Below are 20,069 nucleotides of genomic sequence, written 5' to 3'. Positions count from 1 at the left end.
AAAGGTCCCCCTAGATTCAGTTAAGAGAATTCTGCTCTCTCAAGGTTATTGTCAACAGGTTTGGCTAATATCCAGACCTTGTATTTCAGGAATAGAGAAGTAGATATGTTTCTACCTCAAACAAAAGTCTAAGGAGCCAACTAAGGTTCCAGTTCCCTTAAGGAGATAGCATTGGATTCCCTGCAGGGAGTGGTTTGTCTACAGAATGTTTTGGTTTAGAGTGGAATGTGACTTATTTTGTCCTAGCAACAGAATGTTTAACTATGGATGTAGCCTGTGACCTTCAATTGGTCTGTTCAATTATTTGTAGTATGTTAATGCAGTTTTTTTTTATCTTACTCTTCCTACCTCTTGGGGTTGAGGTCTTTTAGGCAATTTGAAATCAAACGCAGGTGATTTCAGTATTCACTAGAACTCCTTCCTGATACTATTTTATGATTTTCCGCATTATTATTTTTCACACATCTTCATATTCTTTACGTATATTTTTAAATCCCCAGTCCCAACCCTGGCTAGTAGTCTTTTTGTCATGTCGGGCCCCTGACTTCATTTAAATACTTCATGTACATTGTAATACACAGATATACATTCACCTGTACATATAGGAATAAACATCAATATTCATGAGCACTAACATGTTTATTTAATTCTCATAAAAGATTTTAAAATAAGTGTTAATTTTCATTTTGCAGATATTGAAAATGGACTCAAGCAGTCTGCCCCAAATAAAACAACTTCATGTGGTAGAGTCCACATCCAAGTTCTAAGGACCTAGATAAATCCAGACCCCTCTAGCAGAAAAAAATCGAGCCAAAAATCTAAGCAGGAAGAGAAGAGCCAAAAATCTAGGTTAGCCGGTTTAGTGACTCTGTTTTAGGAACTAGCTGAAGATAAAGTTAGATTATAATCTTGAGAATAATCTTGAGAAGCAGGGAGTTACCCCCTTGTGATTATCACTGGTATTTTGGGAATTTTTCAATGACCTCTGGTATTTTCGGAATTTTCCAATGACTCCCTCCCTACCCCCTTTGGATTACTGGGTTGTAGTTTTTTCCCCCTTAAATAACCCATCTCCCAGCTACTCCAGGTCAAACTCTCTACCCCTGCATGGGAAATGAGTTTCAGCCCCAGTGCACTGGTTCCTGTCCTGTCAATAAACCTCGTGTGATTGTAGCAAGGACAGTCTCTCGTGAGTTCCTGGGGGGTCATGTTATCCCGAGACTTGAGTGAGAGTCTTCCTGCTCAGAAGGTCTTTCAGTTCAATTGACTGAAGAGTTTGAAGTTTTAAGTGGAGTGCAACATGACCAGTCTAGTGTTGGGGCAATCATCTTCAATATCTGAAGGAAGGAAAGAAAGTCTGCTCTCACCCCTATAATTTGGCATGGCCCATGAATTCTGTACAGTGAGAATATGGGGGGATTTAAAATAGAAAGTCAAAACAAACAAAAATGAAACACTAAACTCCCCTTACCTTCACTAGAAGGCTATCTGACTAGAAGCATATAGTTAGTTATCAGAAAAAAAGAATTCAGATCAATGTATAAATATATTAGTATCCCAGGAAATACTTTAATTAATGTAATTTATAATAGAAATTACAGATATTTCTGAATACTCCATAAATATGGTAACTCATTCTAACAAAAATGTAAATGAACTTTAAGGAAAGAGTTGTAAAGTTTTCAAAAAAAACTTTCCCAAACTCCAAATCCATATAGAAAATTTAGTAAAGAAGAGGTTCCCATTTTCCTAATATATTTCAGTATGTTCTGGCTTATATTGTTACTATTTTAATTAAAATTCCAACAGTGTTTACACAGAACATAGTGAGGCAAAGTTGATGCTCTGTGTAAAGATGAACAAAGCCCAAAGAAAATGGAAGAAAAAAAAAAGTAAAGTACCAAAAGCAGATACCAGCTTTAGTGCAGCACAAAAGCCAAGACAAATATCACTGATATAAGAAGAGACACACAGATCAATGTAATACAATAAATAAACTTGAGTCAGACTCATGAAAAGTTGGCATTGTAGCAGGCGCCGTTATAAACAAATAGACAAAGGACAGACTTCAGGAAATGACCAAAGGGCAACTGGTTATCTACAAGAATCAGAACAAAATGAGAAAACTGTATCAGAACAAAACAAATTCTAGGTAGATTGAAGACCATAGCATGAGAATTAAAACTTCGAAACTCTTATAAGAAAATGATTGAAAAATAATTCCTTAGCCTGAGAACCAAGGATTTGTTGAGTCACATACAAAAGCTCAAATGCAAAAGGCAAGGTTCTCGTTTGCAACTATGCTGTAGGGATGACTGCATCAGTTAGCATACCAACAGAAATAGGGACATTGCACAAGGCCCACCCCCAGATGAAGCACTACAGGCAATCAATCAATGGCTACTGAGAGAGACAATCAATCTTCTCCAGGGTGGAGCTCCTAATAGGTTGTCCAGTCCCAAGTGGTCAGCCCTACACACAAGTATATGTGAGTATCAAAGAACAGGTCTAGTAGGAGTCATGTGTTTCATATATGTAAAATAATTAAGTTATAGAGAAAGAGGTCCTGAACTTCAGAGAGAGTGGAAGAACCCTAGAGGAGTTGAAGTGGGAGTGGAAATGACATAAATATAATACACATGCATGAAATTTCCAAAAAAATTAATTTGAAAGAGTAAGGTTCTTGATATATGTTTAATTCAGTGAAACCAACAATGTTTCAAGGGATTACAAATATCCCTGAAATGTAAAATTTAAATCACAAGAATTGAAGTTTTAAAAAGTGAATTTGGTCAGAGCTACAATGCAGATTCTGGGGCTGCAGATAAGTCTCAGTAGTAAGCCTGGTTTTCCAGAGGTCCTGAGTTCAATTCCCAGCAGTCACATGGTGGCTCATAGCCATTTGTACTGAGATCTGGCACCCTCTTCTTGTCTGCAGGCATACATGCACACAGAATACTACATACATAATATATAAATAAATCTTTTAAAATTTCAATTCTGTACAAGTTAAACCTACCCCACACTAACATATGCAGGGAAAATTCAAGATGAAAATATAAAAGACATCCACAAGAGAAAAGAGTCCCAGGAGCCAATAAGTACGGGAACAATTATCCTCACTAATCAATACTCATTAAAATGTAATTTGGTCTTAAAACACAGTTTAGAAGGAGAGGTTCCTAGCTGTAGAACTGACAAATCAAAACATATAATAAATAAACACAACAGCAAAACCCTCATAATATCAATTATTGCTAAGTATATAAATAAATGGAAACTTTGTAAGAAGGTAAATTGGCACATGTTGGAGAGAAATTCCATACTGTTTGTTAAATAAACACAAATATATATGTTTTATGTTACTTTCCTACCCAGTTATTCTCTGTGAGGTGATATATAATTGTGCAGAGAAGGGTGCAGTGTGGTGCACAGTACTGGTTGTATAACCCATTTAAACATACTCGTAGAGAAAGGGGACTGCTAGACCATGGAACAGTCATAGACCAGCAAATCTAAGCTTTATCTAACTGTGTCCACATATGAACTTCTTAAAATGCTTGTTGCTGAAAGTTTAAATCAGCTTTAAAAATATGCCTAAATGTTATTTCTTACATAACTTCCATATGCAGTTTAACCTCTTATATTTAGGCAAATTGTATGTTTGATAAAGGATTACAGAGCATCTTAATTTTGAAAGTAAAGGATCACTGATTTACCTTGTAAATCTATTCTTAAAACAAATGGGAATGATTCTTTTCAGATCACTATAAAAATTCAATGAACTTTCCAAGCAATTGCTCCCTTCTTACTACTGACAGTAGAAGTCACTTTTAAAGAATTGGGATGTCTTTTATAGCTTGCATTTTAATATATTTTTACTTACTTCATTTTTTGTTGTTGGGTTTTTTTGGCTTTTTGTGTGTGTGTGTGTGTGTGTTTTCTTTTTCTTTTTCTTTTTTTTTTTTTTTTGCTTGTTTTTCAAGACAGGGTTTCTCTGTAGCTTTGGAACCTGTTCTGAAACTAGCTCTTATAGACCAGGATGGCCTTGAATTTACAGAGATCCACCTGCCTCTGCCTGCTGAGCTCTAGGATTAAAGACCTGTGCCACCACTGCCCAGCTTACTTTATCATTTTTAAGTGTGAGTATATTGGGGTGAGAAACATATGCAGAGAAGATCAGATGATGGCGTCAGATCCCATGAAACTTGCATTGCAGACAGTTGTGAGCCCCTTGATGCTGGTGCAGGAACTGAACTCAGGACTTCTGTGAGAGCAGCAAGCATGTTTAGCCTATTAGCCATCTTTCCAGGTCCTACAGCTTGCATATGAAACTGTGTGACACTTTCGTACTGTGTCTTTTACATTGTCTATGAAATGTTTTCCAGGCTCATATACTCTGTATTGCGTCACTGAAATGATCTATACTGTGGCCTGACTGACTCATTAATTTTTAATTATTGTATTTATCATCTTTGAATATCTAGATTTGCAAAAGAGAATTGAAGACAAAACCTTTATTTTGTTGTTTGATATTGTTGTGGTAAAAATAAAATTGTGCTGTTCCCCAAGGCCATGAGGGGCAGCGAGTTCCAGGCACAGTGCCATGGCAGTTGAGAGATCTCCTTGGCAGGTCGGCTGGTCCCACAATGAGTCTCAGAAGGTGAAAGACGGAGACCGATAGCAGGCCATGTAGAGAAAGTGAGTATCCAGTAGGTTAAGGGAGGAAAGGAAAACGGGGAAGGGAAGAAGTGAGAATAATAGAGAGAGGCAGAGAGAGAGAGAGAAAGAGAGGGAGAGAAAGAGAGAGAGAGAAAGAGAGAGAGAGAGGAGGGGGAGAGAAGGAGGAGAGGAGAGGAATCACAGCAGCAGCTACTTCTTCAGAAGAGAGATTTCGGAAAGAAAGAGGCTCAGGCTGGAAGCAGAAGGAAGATCCACTTGCCAAGGTAGTCGGGGGAGGGACTGTGTGGGGTTTGTCTCTTAAAGCGACAGGACAATCTCTTTTTTATGATAAAAAGGTGGGAGGTTAGGCACAACAGGTTAAAGGAATTGGTGCAGTTGACTATCAAGACTGTTTTCTGCTTATTTGTGGGTGCCATCTTGATGGGGGGACCAACTGGGTTGCTGGTCACATCTTAGGGTAGGTGGTCTCTTTGCTCCTATCCAGTGTTTGTGGTATGGAAATGTCTGGTGTCTCTGAAACCTGTTTAAGGTATTGGTAGAACAGAGGACAAAGTTAAGTTTAGGAAAAAAAGTTTTTAGGACCAGGGAATTGAGAGGGGTGTATCTGACCCGTTTAAAGTGGGTCCTTCAACTCAGCTCCTGGAACTCACAAAAATTTGGGGGGGTTGTGAAAATATAAGTTTTAGCATATTTATGTCAAAAAGACTGTGGCCGATGTTTTTGCACAATGAAAAGTATCTTTAAGACTATGAAAGGCAGCATGAGAGAGATTTTTGTTAACTTGTATCTTATTGAAATTTGTTTGGTGAGGCTGTCCTTTTAAAGACAAAACCTCTCATCTGTGAAACTGCATCAGAGATCTTAGAGAAGGATAAAATTTTACTTGAGTTATTGATTAAAAACCAAAAACTTACTTTGTTAGCACCTAGAGCTACTCCTCGGGGTCATCCATGGTCACTGAGGGTTGTATTTTTCTTTTGCTGTTTAGCGCAGGGTCTGCCAGGCTCCAGAAAATCCTGTGGCCTAAGAAATCCGTAGGAAGACAAGCCTGTCTTGACTGAGCAGCTAGGCTGTCGATTCCAGCAATTCTGTCCACATCTGGAGATATTCAGTCTATATGAAAGGCAGTTTTACCCAGTGGTCAACACTTGGCAGTTGAAGCGAATTGCGGATGGATATTGTTTTGTGTTCCATTTGCCTTCTGTCTTCTTCAGAGGAAATAGAGTGCTGCTGCTAAGAGCCAACCTGTCTCTTTTTGTTATGAAAATGCCATATTCCCCAGATCTCTCTGAGCAGATGAGGGCTGTTTACCGGTATAGATGAATTATAACTATACTATAGAATTTGCCTGGAGAGCTGGGTCTGAACTTGACTGTACTGGCTCTCTACTTAGCAGGTAAGATTTATACTTATAAAAGACAGAAAGAAGAAAACAAACTGCTTGCCATAGAAGGTTAACAGTGGAACTGACAACAGTAGAGAACAGCTTAATATATTTTAAAGCAGGGTTAGGCTAAATATATGGTACTTTTGTAAGAGACTTAAAAGTACATACCAATCTAAAACATGAGGCTTATTGTTTTTGTAGTCTGGAATGAGATAGAATGAACAGACAATTATAACATTTAACAGTAAACATAGGTATATTTAAGCGAAACGTATGCACACACAGTGAACAGGAATTGGGCGAAGCGGTTGCTCTTGGTGGGCCCTACCAAAGGCAGTCCCAGGGAATCAGTCAGGGAATACCTCAGTAAAGATGGTGGGTCATGGTCACCTGACCTGGCTCTCAGGTAAGATGGTGGTGAAGTCACCTGGCCTCAGTCAAGATGGCGGCAGTCACGTGTTGTATGGAGAAGCCACGATTTTTGAGCAGCAGGAATTATAAACATAATAACAAGAAAGACCAAGAGGTATACTCCACCCTGTTGCCAAGCCACTGTGCTGCAAGCTGCAGTGGGGAACAAGGCTGGAAGGGAAAACAACAGCCTCATAGATCCAAATAATCTTGCTGGTTTCCGTGGGACCAGTGGTAGCAGTGGCAGGGATAGTTTGAGGAAAAGCGGAGCCAGTGGGACAGCGGCAGAGCATTTACAGGCAGGTGGGTGATAGTTTGAGGGTTTATATTTCATAGCTGAAAACGTGAAAACAGCGACATCACAAGGCTTATAGGAGGACGGCTCCTCTCTACAGGCGGGGTATTGAAACCTGACTGACTCTGGTCTTGGTGACTTGTAAGCCAGAGAGGCTAGAGGCTGCTCTGAGCAGTATCTCACAGCGGGGACCACTTATGAGTTGTCGAAAAGAAAAGAAAAGAAAAGAAAAGAAAAGAAAAGAAAAGAAAAGAAAAGAAAAGAAAAGGAAAGAAAAGAAAAAGAAGAGAGAAAGAAAAAGAAGAGAGAAAGAAAAAGAAGAGAGAAAGAAAATTTGAGGGACTCTGGGCCCCAAATGGAATGAACCACACAGCATGTGCAGTGCTAGCGTAGGAAGATTACCCTGGGTCCGATCATGTTTTTCACTATGGGAAGCAACCAGAGATGAATATCTGTAAAGAGCTCAACCGTAGCCATGAAGGCTGTGATTGGGGCTTTCCCCTCATTTCTAGGAACACCAGAAGATTGTGAGGAGCTCAATGGTCAATTCCTTGGGTTCGGAGAAACAGTTAAGCTGACCAGAATGGGGAAAATCACTGATTGAAGCCGCTGGTGTGCACAGAGGTCAGCACTCAGGCAGATAGAATGCAGGGCTGTTGAAAAGAAACCAGGTTCCGGAGCCCAGGGTTCCACATGTCCTAGCCGGCCTGCGTGTTGGTAGAAGAGAATGTGGAGAGAGCCTGGCCAAGTCACAGAGCACCAATGTTATGGTAAAAATATAACTGTGCCATTATATATATATATATATATATATATATATATATATATATATAGAGAGAGAGAGAGAGAGAGAGAGAGAGAGAAGGGGGAGAGAAAGAAAGAGTCTCAAGCTGGAAGCAGAAGGAAGATCCAGTTTGTCTCCTAAAGGGACAAGATAGACCACTATAGATATCTAGTTCATAACCTTCCATATAAATTCCAACTTAATGATCTGTATTTTTGTCACTATATTGGACAGTACCAGTTTATTTCTGACATATATGTGCATATATTAGAGATGCGGGTACATCTCAGTAAATGGATTGTCTTCATAAAGTTTACTTAAAATGAATGTGAATTTTTGAGTCATACAATGGAATTATTAGGTGAAAAAAGTTTCATCATTGGGTGTATTTTGAGTATAAAAAAAACAAAGAATAATGGTTGGAATTACTAGATGTAAAAAAGAATTAGGAAGAAGAATCCACTAAGTCTGCAATTTGAACTATTTTGGTGAGTCACCTGTGAGTCATCAGGGGACTGGAAAGCATATTATTCTTAGATTGAGTTAAAGGGTTGCTCTAAGCCTGGAGAGAGCAGGGCTGCACTGGGAAAAATCCACTCTGCTGAGGTCTTTGTTTGCTGAGATGGGAGAACAGAGGGTGGAGAGCAGGCAAGGAGGTACTGCCCAAATGAGGATACCTTAGTAATGTCCAATCATTTTCTGGTTGTCTGATGCTGGACACTTTGAATGATTGTTGAAAAGAGGTCAGACATCTATTTTGCTTTAGGTAAAACTTTCCATTAGAATGAAAACTTATTGTTTATTTCCCTAGAGAACTATGAATGTTTTTATTAAGAAAAAGCAACGAGGATGGCCTTCTTTAGACCACACATAACCCATCCTGGAAAGCATTGATGATATTTTTGGAAAGTGTAAACAAGTAATTCGGAAGTGAACCCAATGGAAAAGAAGCAGGAACTGTGTGCAAGGTGCTGGTCTCACACATTTTTTGCATACCCTTTCACTTAAGCATTAAACAAGGTAGTAGCAAACTCCAGCTTGTTCTGGTGAACAGTCAGTATGTGGTGGAACTTTATAAAATAGCATACAGTGCTCAACCATGTCCTGCCTAAGCTTAGTAAACTCTTTCCTTGTCTTCCTAATCATTGTTAGCATGAATCATTATCACCACCACAGCCTATGTCACCTCCACAGAGTTCTGTGAATGAACTACTTTGACACTGTTGTCTATGTCCCCACACTTCATTACTTTTTTGTCCTGATACACTTCCTTCTTGATACATTTTAATATCAAACGCTATGTTTTCCTTAGATGATCACCTAAACTACACAGATTCCTTCTTCTGTGTGGGTTTCTAGTGTGTCTTGTGTCTTATATACTTACAGAAACCCCGGACATATAGTTGGAGATTATTTAACACTAGCTAATTGGACGAAATATTATTTTTCGACTGTGAATGCAGATATGCTTCATTGTTTACATGTTTTATATGTTTTTAGAGAGCTAAGTTTCAGGGACTAAGTTTCATATTAACAAAGGACCTAACAGGAAAAAGCAGTAGTCAACTGTGGCCTCAAAGAACTCATGGTAAACCGGGAGAAAGAAAGCAAAGCAAAGGAAATACATGCTTCTGAGAATGACAATGCTTCGAAAACGTAAGACAGGAGAAAAGAAATGCTTATCAGGAGACAGGATTACACTTGAGGCACAACTGAAAGGAGGTAGGAGAGACAAACATGTGATGTTGAGAGAAATAAAACCTTCTCAGTAGATAAAACAACTGTCCTGAGTAGTTTTGTTGTCAGCCTGACACACTTGGGACCTCAACTGAAGAACTGCCTGGATCTGCTGAGAACTTTCCTGAAGGATGCTTAATGAGGGAAAGCCCAGCCCACTGTGGGTACCACCATCCCTTAGCAAATGGGCCTGAACTGTATAGATTGGCAGGTTGAGCACGACCCAGGGAGCAAGCCAGTAAGCAGAGTTCCTCTGCTGGTTTCTACTGCAAGCTCCTGCCTTGAGTTCCTGTCCTGCCTTCCCTTGACGCCCCATTGTAGCATGTTTGTGAGACTAAATAAATCCTTTCCCCCAAAATTGCTTTTGGTCATGGTGTTCAACACAGTAACAGAAAAGCACAGAACTAGAACACTTACCATGAAAGAGAGGGAAGCAGGGACTGCTTTGGAAAGACAGTGCTTGAAAGCAGAGAGATGTGGGAAGAGAGGGGTGGAGGTAGACAGAAAGGCAGTGGAGTTAATAAGAAGCCATTGCAGGATTCTGAGAAACAAAGTGAGTAGTGGAAAGGCGGCAGTGCTGAGATCACGTAAGCAAACCAAGTCCACAGGAACAAGCCAGTGATTCATCTTGATGGGACTCCCACACATGCCTGGATGTGGCTGCATGGTGGTGCTACCTACTTACCTACCTCTTAACAATTGCATAGGGCTTGTCTATTCACGATTAAATATTGGGGTCTTAGTATGCACTTGATGTTAGTCTATAACTATGGATATAGCAGAAAAGGAGAGGATTTTTAAAAATTCATGAATTGGATTAGTCATTAATGTTTATATGTATATTATTTAGCAAAAATGTGTAAGATTTAACATTAAATGATAGCTTGGAGAGTAAGCAATATGTGGACTAGTTGCAAAATATTATCTTAAAGGTTCATTATTTCCTCTAGACTGTGAGACATTCAAACAAATTGGAGATTAAGATCTATTGTTTTTCTTTTGTTTTGTTTTTTAATTTTAAAAGCAGGCAAAAGTGTTTTATTTGAAAGGGCCTTTGTTGGTCTTAACAAAAGCTTCAAAGAAATCCTTTAAAAATACGTTCAAATTACTGAAGAAAACTGTGTCTAAGATATTAAAAAGCGCATGGCAACAGTCTTACTAAAGCATGAGTAAAAACATATTGATTGTCCAAAATAACTCAATAAAAAACTGTAGAATTAAAGAGCACAGTAACTTTAACAAAAGCTGCAAGTGAGTTCAGCAATAGATTTTTGCTGGTCAAAGAAAGAATCGGGGATCTTGAAGCTAGATCAGTAGATATTCTATGACCCAAAGAGTGACACCATATGCCGCACGTTACAACATAGCTTCCATTCAAACCAAAAAGTTCAAGCAACATTAAAACAATTCATTATGCAAGAGAGCCCTTTCAATATTGACTGCTGGTTTCCTGAAGGCAGTGGAGAGCAAAAGGCACTCAGATGACATGCTGAAATGTTCAAATGAGGACTGGAAAGAAGTCTCAGGTGTTAAGAGTGCTTCCTACTGTCCAAGACCAGTTTGATTCCCAGCATCCACACTGGGAGACTCTTGACTCAAGCGCCAGAGGATTTAACACCCTCATTCTCCTTTAGCCTCCACTGACATCTACATATATGTGGTAAACAGACAGGCAGACACACACACACACGCACACACACACACACACACACAGAGAGAGAGAGAGAGAGAGAGAGAGAGAGAGAGAGAGAGATAAAAATAAAATAACCTTTACAACAGAGTGAAAATGTACCTTCTCTCTTAAGATGTTTACATAAATAATAAAAACAAACCAACCAAATAGACTAATATTTATAGATTGCAAAATTATTCTTCAAAATAGAATACGAAGGAAAGCATTTCCAAGGAAAAAATTCCGAGGCAAATTGTTGCTAGCAGATCTGCCTTATGAGAAACCCCCGACAATCCTTCTTGCTGAAAGCAATGTTGTGACAGTTATTTGAATCTACTAGGAAAAGTTGTAAGTGACAGAACAGGCAATTCAGATACAATTGCAAAAGACAGTGTGATTGCACACTGTTTGTTTACTTTTAATTTAAAAATTGCATAAAATGTATATATGTGCATACACACAGAGACATATATAAGTCTTACTGCTAGACTTAAAAATAAAAAATAAAATAAAATCTAGCTGAGCAGTGGAGGCACATGCCTTTAATCTCAGAACTCAGGAGGCAGAGGTAGGAAGATCTCTGTGAGTTCGAGGCCAGCCTGGCCTAGTTTCAGGTCAGGCTCCAAAGCTACACAGAGAAACCCTGTTTTGAAAAAACAAAAAATAAAATAAAAATTAAATTAAATTAAAAACTCTAGTATGACTGACAATACCTATATAGAAAAAGTGTGAGAACAAAACACTGTAAAATAAGGAAATGGCAGAAAGTGATAACTAGTCCATAGAAAGAAGGAACAGGAACTGAAAGTAGTAAATTAAAAGTTTAATATAGTAGAACTTATAAATACAGACTTATTTTTGCACCATTTAACTTGATTTAATAGGAATCCTATAAAGTGAAATTATAACATATTTTGCTTCTATTTAATATTTGTGGGAATATGAAAAAGTAACATTAAATACAACGGATGGAGATACTATGGTTTTAAATTTCCATATTTTCCTCAAACTTAGTTTGTATGAACATGAATTAGAATGTAACAAATCAAATATAAATTGTGTGAGCCTTGATGAAATTGTTAGGAAAATACTCAAGAAAAAAATTAAAGTATTGAAGAAATTAAAATTTTATGCTAGACAATAACCATGCAACAGAAAAGAAGGCAGTAAAACAGGAGCATAGTAATAAAAAAGAGATGAAATGTATGGAATATAAGAAGCAAAATGGAAGATAAAAATCCAACAATAACAAGTTAGGTGGAAAGTGGGCGGGTTAATAAGCTAATCAAGACAGATAGTCAGATTAGACTAAAAAACACCCCCTGACTGCTGTTTACAAGAGAGGGGTTTTATTCAAAGCTGCGTACAAGCTGATTGTGAAAGAAAGGGAGAAGATACCCGAGAGACAGTGCCATGACCACCAAACAACGGTACATTTAAAACAGAATGTGTGTAAAGCCAGGCTGAAGAGAGAAAAGAGGATGGGGTGGAGTGGGGGTGGGGATAGCAGTATGGGTTAAAACAACAACAACAACAACAACAACAACAACAACAGACGGTAGCCTAAGGAAGAGTACTGTAAGATACAGCCTGGAATCTGTCCTTGCAGACTGCATCAGAAATAAAAGTGAAATTCTCTACATCTCACAGTGAGATGAGAGAAACTAGGAAGGGAAAGTGCTCTGTGCTGGCTTACAGAAGGGATGGGAAGTGAGCAATTGAATAGAAGAATAAATATTCTGTAAGTAAGTTAGCTACGAAGCAAGATAAAAGAATCACAATAATTAGAAAATGTCTTAGGACAAACATACTGTTGTATCTTTGTAGTTTCTAACATGGGAACAACGGTGGCATATTTAAAGTTAAAGTCTATCAAAGTTTATGCCGTGCAAAGTCCAGTCCCCTAAATTTTCAATACCAAGGGAAAATTACTGAGGTACTATCAAGTCTTCCTGTTTTGAATAGGCATAACCATGTCATTCATGCGGAGGAGTGAATGCAGGTTGGATGTGGGTGGATGTAATAGGTTGCTTCTGTTGCAAACTATGTTCGTGGGTTTTGGGAGAAAGTGCCATAAATTACATTTAGGGGTAGCCAGAAGCCCCTAGTCAATAGGACATACATGTCAATTGGGCTATCTGGGGGCATCTGTGCCTGTATAACAAATCTTCCATGATTTTATCTCCACGGTGTAAATGACACCCACAAGGAAAACAGTTTACTAGGTGAGATAATCAGACAGTGATTGAGAACTGAAGAGATGGCTTAGAGGTTAAGAGCACTGGCTGCTCTTCTAGAAGACCTGCGTTCAGTTCCCTTCCCAGCAACCGCAAGGTGGCTCACAGCCATCTCTAGTGGGATCTGATGCCTTCTTCTGGTGTAAAGTGGTCCATTTAAATAGAGCACTCCTACATAAAATAACTAAATCTTAAAAATGAAAGAAAGAAGTTGACTTTCATATAAATGGTTAAGAGATTGGTTTTGACTCAGTACACACCAAGATCAAATTCTCAGCACAAAGGAGATTTATTTGTCCCAGAGGGACAAAGGGCAAAAAATAAGAGACAAAGACAGGAGACAGAGGATAAGGGACAAGAGGGTGGGAAGGGAAAGGGGCAGGAATATTTGTCCATGGGTGGGTGGCTGCCTCTGAACAGAGAGATGGCAGATGTGGCACATAGGAAAATGGCCGTTTATAAAGACAGCAAGGGAAATCTTGTTTGAGGATAAAGTGTTTAATTTTAATTGAGCATGTCAGTTAGGTGAGGCAAAGGAGGCTTTTGATTGCTGAACTTCAACGCTTTGATAGCTGGAGCTTGGTAGTCAGTCTCAGTGGGACTAAGTGGACAAAGAAGTGAATAGACCTTGGTGACTGACTCTAGGAATAACATCTAATGGTTTTCCACAAGGCAGAGGGAATGGGAGAGAAGGGCAAGGCCTGCCAGAGCTGTGTTTGCCATGCTCAAGCTGGCTAGAGGACCTTCAATGGGAGCCCACGATACCTCTGCTATTTGAATTTGAAAGACTTGGTGATGGAGTATCGTAATTCCTACTTTGTTCTGACTGATCTATGAAATCTCTGAGGGCAGTAGGTACACATTGTTTAATGGTCCTAAATGACTGACATCCTGATATAGAGTCCGTTGAGTTCATAGTTGAGTATTATATAGTCAGTAAACAGGTACATAATATCTAAGATAGGTATGTATGTGATTTCACACTTTGTCTTGGCATTGATAAGCCTATAATATATTGAATTAACCCAAACATCCCAAACAAATGAATATAAGAAATGAATCATGCCAGACACTGTCTACTATATAGACTGATAACATTCAATCAAAAGTGATCAAAAATTCTACACAATCACTCCACCTTTGAATTTTATATATGTAACATTTAGAATAGTTTAGAGTGGTGTGATATAAAAATGCCAGCAATACCCACATGCATGATTGCCAGTGATAAATGAATTTGGCAAAGACAGATTAAAATGAAGACACACTTCATTCCTTTTCAAATTCTACTTGAATTGTTAAATTCAAGTTTTATGTGAGCTAAAAAGGCCACCAGAAAGGTCACTATAATTACAATGAAATTAATAGCCCACTTTTATTTTTTGAGACCACAACAAAAAAATCCATTGCATTTTATCAAGACTTGCATTTCATCTGTCAAGAGATTAGTGCTCACCTTCTTTATCCATTAATAGCCAATCAAACAATCATCTAATTAGGCTTATTTTTTTGTGAGCTGACACGTACATACTTCATTTGCAGTTTCCTGTCACATTCTCTGATTCATATTTATTTACTAAAAATTTTTGAAGTTTGAAACTGTATAGGTCAGTTCTATTTGAGAAATAATCAGATTATTTGACACTATTAGAGCGCAGAATTGATTATAAATCAGTTCTTCGAATGAGAAGAAAATGAAGATAAAATGCTGTTACTATAAAGGAGGATTGACTTGTTTGGAGATTGCTCTTGTGACACAGAAAAATTCCAAAGTTTGGCTTTAGGTTCCTCAAGGATCTCAGAATAAATGATGAGTATGGGTTAGGCTTTTCCATAAGGTTGGAGGGTGACATTTGAAATAAAAATTCTTATTTGAGTGAACAAAAACAAAACAGAATAATCATTGACAATAATTAATATCTCAAGCCTACTATTGCTCGAATTTATTTATTTGAAATTTTAAAACTTTCACATATTACCCCCAGTTTGCCCTCCCTCCCCTTCTCTCACCTCTCCTCTACCAATTCCGCTCCCATCCATTCCTCAGAGAAGGTAAGGCCTCCCTTGAGGAGTCAACAAAGTCTGGTATACTAAATTGAGGCAGCACCAAGCCCCGCCCTGCCCCCCCCCCCAGTATCAAGGCTGAGCAAGGTATCCCATCCATCATAGGAAATGAATTCCAAAAAGCCAGTTCATTGTTGCTTGAATTCTAATTGGTCATAATAATAAAAACCTGAAGTCAGATATCAGAGTCAAAGCTGAAGGATGAGAGAAGTAAAGCAGTCACTACAGATACCTTTTACCTCTACAGAATCCTCAGACTAAAGGGGGCAAGACCCAATCTCCAAGAATCTTCAGGGTGAATGCAGTGAGCTCCTGTCTCCTCCCGCCTTATACTCCACTCTCCACCCAGCAATATCCCTCTTCCTGTCTCCACCTCCTTAGGGCTAGGATTAAAGGTGCGAGCATCCACTGCCACTGCATGGGTCTGTTTCTCTTTTAGATGGATTCAATCTCACATAGCCCAGGGTGTCTTTGAACTCACAGAGATCTGTCTGCTTCTGTCTCTCCAGGACTGAAATTAAAGGTGTGTGCCGCCAATGTCTGGCCTCTATGACTAACTAGTGTGGCTAGTTCCACACTCTGATCTTTAGGCAAGCTTTATTTGTTAAAGCACAAGCAAAATATCACCACAGTCTACTCCTGCTGTTTGCACATGATGCTTTGTTTGTTCCTTGTAAACACTGTAAGAAGTAGACTAGTATCCCAAATTTTCTTTTTTAAAATTTATTTCAGCTTTGAAATTGCATTTGAAATTGCAATATAATTGCATCATTTTCTTTTTCCCCTTTCTCTCTCAAAACCGCATGGCCTCTTATTCTTTAATTATATATATATATATATTTATAAATATATATTTATATATATATTTAATATACTATATATTATATAATTTATATAATTTATATGTACAACTTGCTCAGTGTGAATATTATTACTTGCATGTATATGTTTCCATGGCTGACCACTTGATTTTAGATAACCAATCGGGGGCTCTCTTCCCTGGGGAAGACTCTTTGTCCTGCTTTCTGCTTTCACATTTCCTTAGTTGCCTACAGTACTTTGTCAAGGATTGAGGTTTCATGAGCTTTTGTCCATCCACATTAGCATGTGTATTGGTATTATCATGTTTAAGCATCCATGTCAATGAGACTTCAAGAGTGTAGCTTTGCTAACCGAAAAGACATAATCTTACAGCAAATATGTCCTTCTGGTTCCAGACAGGGCTGTGACACAGAAGAACCCTGTCAAAACAAAAAACAAAAAACAAAAAAACAAAAAAGGCTTCTCATGCCCGGTGTTTGGATTTTTGTTAAATGGTCTATAAATGGTCTATAGCTCTTGGAGGGAGCATTGCCAGCTCAGAAGAAAAATTTCATTTAAATTATCTATGTATGTGTGTGTATACCCAGAATTGCATACTTTATACATAATTTTAGATAGATGATAATGTGTTTCCTTATAGCTTTTTCAGACATCCTCACTGTTATTTTATCTCTCCCCTCTTTCTTCTGTATTTTTCTCCCTCCCTGTCTCTAATTAACTGTCCCATCTCCCATTTCTCCATTCAAATAGCTTGTATCCTGCTCGTCCCCTCCCTACCACTCTTTCCACGTGCATGGTCTCCCTTGACTTTGCTGGTTCCCACCATTACTTCAGTTTATATAGTCACGATTCTGAAGACTTGGAGGTAAAAACTACAGACAAGACAGAGAATGCAGTGTTTATCTTTCTGGGTCTTGGTATCTTACTTAATATGACCTTTCGTAGTTCCTTACATTTTCCTTTAAATTTCATGATTTCAGTTTTCTTTACAGCTAAAGAGTATTCCATAGTATATGCACCCTACCACATTTTCAATATGCGTTCATTAGTTGGAAGACATTTAGTCGTTTCCATTTGCTAGCTTTTATGAATACAGCAGAAATGAACACAGCTGCTCAAGTATCCTTGGAATAGGATGTTGAGTTCTTCATGTATGTGCCAGGGAGTGGTATAGCTGGATCATATGGTGGATTTATTTTGGGCTTCTTGAAGGATCTTCACACCAACTTTCAGAGTGCCCATATCAGTTTGCAATATCACCAATAGTACTTTAGGATTCCCTTCTCCCCATGTCCTCGTTAACATTTGCTGGTTTGTTGATCTTTGCCTTTCTGATGTGACATGATGAAATCTCAAAGTTGTTTTGATTTGAAATTTCCCAATTGCTAAAGATATTTCTTAGCCATATTTATTTATTCTTTGGAAAACTATTTGTTTAGGTCCCATGCCCATTTTTTTGAATGGGTTATTTGTTTTTGATTTGGGGTGTTCTTTTTTTTTTTTAGTTCTTTATATATTTTTATATTGGTCCTCTGTTAGATATATAGCTAACAAAGATTGTCTCATATTGTCCTGGCTTCCCTTTTGCTTGCTTGAATGTTTCTTTAGCGATTGGAAGCTTTATAAGTTTTTTGAGGTTTCCACTGTATAGTATTGACTTCATTTCCTAGATAAATGGGTCCTATTCAGAAAGTCCTTTCATTCATCAGTACCGTGTAGGGCACTGCTTCTGTTTTTTCCTAGCAATTTCTATGTTTCACATTTATGTCCTTGATCCATTCGGAGTTTCTGTGCAAGGTTCTAAAAAACAAAAGATAGGAAATTGTCTTGATAAATGATTCACAAAATGCATTACACACACATACACACTTAAATCTCATATATTTAAATGCACATATATATTTATTTAAATCTCAGTTTAATTTGTGTGCCATTTGTTTTTCCTTTGCAGTGCTGGAGATGATATTAAAGGCCTCATTCATGCAATTTAAGGATCGTACCATGAACTGCTAACTTGCATGGCATTTCTATACAGATTAACTTGGATGAATTTCGCTGTAGCAAATATACCATTCTTTGCAAGACTATCTGGTAACAGCTATGGCTGCAAAGTTCACATTCATGTTCATGTAGAATTTTATCTTAGAAGACAATTAGAAACCTAGCCAATATGATCGTATAAAGTATGAAATCATTACTGAGCCACAAAACATAACTGGACCAATATTTCAAATTAAAAAAAAAATGAACAAGCTTCAAGTTGACACTCTGCTATCTGATTTCCAATTTGCCTTGGTATTTTTGTCCAATCTATTGCAATTTGGCTAGTATTATATACAATGAAGATATTGAACGAAAATAGAATTCAATAAGCAGGCAGCAGCTATGCAATTTTATAACACACCCCGTATGTGTTCCCAGGAAGGAAAATACCGCTTTAACCTTAGACATACCACTCGAATTTCTGAACTTTAGGGTTTTTTTCTCTGAAAAGTAGGGATCACTATCACCTCTTCTTGTGAATATTGTGTTCAAAGCACTAGCTGAGCAATAATGCAAAAGAAGGAAATTAGAGGGGTACAGATAGGAAAAGAATAAGTCAAACTACCCTGTTTGTAGATGATATGATGTTATGCATATTATATAACAAAAATTTTACATGAAAACTTTTAGAAATGGTCAAAAATTCCATCAGTGTTTCAGGGTACAAAATCAACTTAGAAAAACAAGGCATTTTTCTATACATTAACAACAAACATATAGAGAAAGAGATTATCCACACTCCCACTCACAATAGCCTCAGAGTAAATAAAATATCTAGGATTAAACCAAATAAGGAGGTAAAAGACCTTTACAACAAACTAAATAAAGAGATAGAGAAAGACATCAAGAAAAATGGAAACACGTTCCATGTTAATGGCTTGGTAGAATTTAGATTGTGAAAATGACCATTCTACCAAAATCTATTTGCATATTCAATGCAACCCCAATCAAGGTCCCCATATCATTCTTCAGAGAAAAAAGAAAAACTATGGTAAAATTCATATAGAACTACAAAAGACTCCAGACAGTCAAAAGAATACTGGGACCAAAAATCAAGCTGGAAGGGTTACCATTTCAAATCTCAACATTCATCTACAGAACATAGTAATAAAGGCAATGCAATACTGGCACAAAAGCAAACGTATATACCAATGGAACAAAATGAAAAACATAAGCATGAGTACACGTAATTACAGCCATCTAATATTCAACAAAGAGACAAAAAACCAAACACTGAAGAAAAGACAAACTATTCAACAAATTGTGCTGAAAAAAAAATTGTATATCCGTAAAAGGAAATTAGAACCACATTTATTACTTTGCACAGAAACTAACTCCAAGTGGATCAAAGACGTAAGTGTGAAACATGACATTTAAACTGCTAGGAGCAAACATAGGCAGTACTACATGGTATTGATGCATGAAAGGACTTTCCCCATTTACCCAGGAACTGTAGTCAATAATTGATAGTAGAAACCTCAAAAAACCTACAAAGCTTCTACACAACCAAAGAAACAATCAATCCATTATTACTATTTCCTGCACATCATACTTGTTTCTGCTTGAGTTTGGGCTGGTCTAGTGTCTTATGTCTCCAGACAGCAAAGGTGATAGATGCCACTTCGATGATCAGGTGCCATACTGATTTGACTTACGTCTTGATTAGGGAGAGAGATCTTACCAGCTACATCACTTTAAAAATATCAAACTTACCTAGGAAGGAAGAATTTCTGAACTGACTTTTCAGTGACACCGTGCTCAGCTCTCCAGAGGCTGTACATCTCTCTTGACTCTCAGGGAGAAGTTATGTCATACGGCACTGTTGACTTTTAGGCAGAAGATCTACGAAAACCTTGTCTACTCCTCAGAAGCACAAACATATCTTTGGTTGATAGCCAAAGGGAAAGAGCTCTTGGAAACCTAAGAAAGGGTCT

The sequence above is a fragment of the Myodes glareolus genome, chromosome 16 (assembly GCF_982192425.1).
Source record: "Myodes glareolus chromosome 16, mMyoGla1.1, whole genome shotgun sequence".
Classification (NCBI taxonomy): Eukaryota; Metazoa; Chordata; class Mammalia; order Rodentia; family Cricetidae; genus Myodes; species Myodes glareolus.
This window is presented reverse-complemented; position numbering follows the sequence as displayed.